The sequence below is a fragment of the Triticum dicoccoides genome, chromosome 5B, assembly GCF_002162155.2.
Source record: "Triticum dicoccoides isolate Atlit2015 ecotype Zavitan chromosome 5B, WEW_v2.0, whole genome shotgun sequence".
In the NCBI taxonomy this organism is placed as follows: Eukaryota; Viridiplantae; Streptophyta; class Magnoliopsida; order Poales; family Poaceae; genus Triticum; species Triticum dicoccoides.
In genome coordinates, this window is record NC_041389.1 from 367,276,549 (window position 1) to 367,280,882 (window position 4,334).

The window sequence follows — 4,334 nt, forward strand, 5'->3', positions numbered from 1 at the left end:
CGGTGGCTGCCTCCATCTTCTTGGAGCTCTTTGTCTCGTGGGGATCAGCCTCCCGCATCTGCTCCAATATCGGCAGATCTTTTCCTGGTTCTCCTTGGTCCATCATGAAACTGACGAATACTAGGAGACCACTGAAAGGAAAATACAATCGCAATGACAATGAAACAAAAAAGAGAGTGAGGATCGGTTACTGCTTTGCAAAAGTTCTTTTTTTTCTCTGAACGAAAATATACCAACATCACGGATCCGCTTACCTTCCCTTCGTTGGGAGAGAAGAACAACGGCAGATGCGTGTGTTGCCTTTCTTGAAGACGATGAAGGAGAAGGGGATTCAGCGAAGAGTGAAATGATGGTTGCTTCGTCCGTCAAACTTAGACTGCGGGGGGTGGGGTTTTGTGGTACGACGGCTCGTTATTGCCGCGCTACGACCGGGGTGACTCTCCGTCTGCATACTGCCTTCTAATTTGGTGGATGGCATTTGGGCCCGCGCGCTGCATGGCCTGCATTTCGGTGAACAAAAGTATAACGACATTCAATAGAGGGATACGTTTCAATGACCTAGGAGGAGCCAGAAGCGGTAGAGTGTCTCCACTGTACTAGTAGTAATTGTTTTTCTGGGTAGCTGTAGAGTGTCTCCACTGTACTAGTAGTAATTGTTTCTCTGGGCCCAAGACAAAACAGCCCATCCACACTAGTAAATATTAAAATCAATTCAAAAGCCCTATATTTACTGAATGAGAGGCACTACCCACACCCAGCACACCGCCCCCCAAAAAAACCTGGGTGCTCTTCTTCCTCCTCGCTCCCACCCACCTCACGTCAGCTCGCTCCACTCGTACCCCCAAATTCCTCACCTCACTCCTACAGAAAACCCCAGCTCCCCTTCTTCCTCACTACTACAGAAAAAACCTCAGCTCCCCTTCTTCTTCACTCGCACTAAAACTAGGCTCATCATTCGTTACTCTGCTCAAATCCGTGAGCGCGACGCGACGCCATCGAGGAAAATGGAGTCGGCTGACCCTAGCGCCAAGAAGATGAGGCTCCCGCCAGCGGCGAAGCCTGTTGTAGATCCCGCACCCGGCAGCGCGGGGAGAAGCGGCGACCCCGCCCCCACCGGATCCCAGGAACCCATAGAATCTCGGGTGGACCGCATTAGCGGTCTCCCGAACGCCGTCCTTGGGGAGATCATCTCGCTTCTCCCCACCAAGGATTGCTGCCGCACCCAAGTCCTCTCAATTCAGTGGCGCCCTCTATGGCGCGCCGTGCCCCTTAATCTCCACTGTCGACAGCTATCTCTCTTCAATGATTTTGAAATCCCTAGAGCCATCATCTCCTCCCACCAGGGCTCCGTTCAAAGCCTCTACATCCCGTCATGCTACCTGAGCAAGCATGCCATGCCCTGCATGGTGGACGCCTGGCTGAAATCCCCTGAATTCACAGAACTACACCTGCTTGAGTTCTACTATTCCCCTGGAAATCACATACCACATACCGAATGCCATGAACTTGTGCCCTCAACACCGATGTCCATCTCACGGTTTTCCTCCTCTCTCCACACCACCACCTTTGCGTTGTGCTACCTACCAGACAATCTGGTACTAAACCTTCGACTCCCATTTCTCAAGAAACTTTCACTTGTGCGGGTTCGTATATCGGAGGCCTCATTGCACAGCATCATCCACTCCAGTTGCCCTGCCCTGGAGTGCTTGGTGCTTGTTTTCACAGTTAGAATCGGTTGTCTCCAAATAAAGTCGCCTAACCTTGTAAGAATTGGAATTTCTTTTGACGGAAGGTAGCCCATCATCCAAGATGCCCCTTCACTTCAAAGGTTGATTGTTGATTCTAGTTATTCACTGTTGCAAATAACCGTCCTCTCTGCGCCTAAACTGGAGACCTTGGGTGTAATACATGATCTCTGTGCTCATTTCAATATGGTGTTTGGCTCCATAGTTCTTCAGGTACTTTATATTATCATCTACACTTGTAACCATAAGCTGCATTTTAAATTTCTTCCCATAAGTTATATATCATCTTGGAGTACATATTTTGTACTAAAATTATGTTCTATGCTCAATGAAGAGTTTCTCCATGGATGGCCTATCAATGGTGCTGGATTCTATCAAGATCTTATATATCCAAATGATTAGTTTTGATCTGAACAAGATTATTGGCTTGCTGCAATGCTTTCCATGTGTGGAGAAGTTGTATATAAAGGTGATAATTTCACACGCACATTGGAAGCCCGCATATAGTGTACTAGAATTAACCGTTCATCTGATGCTCTTTCGACACTCTATTTTTAGACCTTAACTGTTTTCAATCTTCATGTCTATTTAGGCAACATGACGGGGTAAGAAAGTTATAACCAATTGGTGGATTTGTAAGCATCGGGATTTTCTCACTTCTCATGAGATTTGATTGAAGACAATAACGCTAGAACGATATGTAGCCAACCGTGCAAACACTAGATTTGTCACATTCTTCCTGCTGAATGCGAGGTTACTATTGTCCATCAGGCTTAAGTTTATCAGCAGCATGGTTTTGACGGATGGGTATGTCGAAGAGCAAAAAAAGGAGTTTCAGGTGGGCAAAAGAGCATCTGAATGTGCCAGGCTTCTATTTACAACATATTATGGTCATAATCCAGTAAATTTGACGACCCAGGATGTTCATTATATGGACCTGACCGATCCATTTGACTGTGACCGCCGAAAACAATGCTGGAGTTAGATGTTGTTGCCCTTTTCAACCTGGGTTTTTTTGTAAACCTGATGAACAATTAACCCTCGTGCTTTTGTACAGTTTGTAAGCTAGAGTTAGATGTTCCTGCCCTTTTAAACTCGGCTATGACTGTCATATTTTCTTTGAAACAAGGCATGGCTTGCCATTCATTTAATTTAGAGTGGAATATTGTAACAACCAAGGGACATAACATCACTCTCGCCGGCTGCTTGAGCTCACTGTGCATTACAGAAGCCAAGTGATTAGCCCCCACCAGCACCCACAAACTTATTTCGAACTAGCACATCAAATGGGCGGTAAATTTTCATAGGAAAGGCTGCATGACCATGACAGATTTGGATTCTGACATTTGGGACCCGCGAGGAAATAGCCTAGCTAGTCAACAAACGATTCTACCTACCAGCCGTTGGATTGACATCCAACATCTGTCATGTATCTTCTATCTCTTGTCTTCTTCCTCCAGCCGCCCAAACCAAACCACCTCGTCGGCTCTGCCTGCTCCCGCATCCCATGGCTGGTTGCGCCTCCGCGGCCCTACCATACGTACCCTCCAATGTTGGCCAGTCCCTCCCTCTATTCCCCCACACGTCCTGTTATTCTCCGGTGATGTCAGCCCCAACATGAACCTACACCCGAACCAGTCAACCCTCATACTCCCCTCCGCCTATGACTGGACCGGCGCATCTTCCACGGCTCCTATTCATTCCATTCGAGGCCTCGTCGTCGTCCTCCGCCTTGCGGCCTTGGTTCGCTCGCCATGCGCGGTGTGCCGCCCTCTTGCTTTGTCAACGTCGTCAACAACCAAGAGGAACAAGGAGATGACTGTACGTGGAGAGGATGACAGTAGGGACCCACCAGCGTCATGGCAGTACGCAAGCAAGTGCCTCTATATTACAAGCCCAAAAATATGGTTCCTCCTAATGGTTGGACATCTGGGGCTCACGCCATTGTCAACGTAGTCAATAAATGAGAGAATTACACTATGAGCGGCTGACACCAGGGACCCAGCAGGTCGCGCAGTTTTTTGTGAGGAACAAGCAATTGTTATTTATACTAGTTTTAGCAACGGGTCAGGGTAACAACGGGGCTGTGCGGGGGCCGTGGCCCGTCTAGCCGGGTTTTATTTATGTTTACCACATCATGAGCCCAGTTGTGTTTTTTTCTTGCTGAAAATGGCTAGCCTAGTTCTATTTTTTTAAAGAAATACTCAAACAAGTCCTACTTGCTTTATCAGCCCTGCTAGGCTGCAAATCTTTCAAGACGAGGAGAGTTTCGTTCGATTTGCCCAGAAATGGGCTGTACATTTTCAAAACACATCAAACCGGGAATTAGTTTCAATTTTTTTCATTACAAGATTTTAAATTCCGTTGATTTTTATGCGTGGACAATTATTTGGATTTTATATTTATATAAATTATTTTTCAAAATAGTGTGAATGTGAATCGATATTTCTGGATTAAAAACAGTTGATCGCATCGAAATATGCAAAATTTCGTATACTTTTTAACCGTGGCCACAATATGGGGTGTAATGCTAACAAAAAGAAGATGGGCTCCAAAAAAATTCTTAAGAATTAGAAAATGGGCTGTACA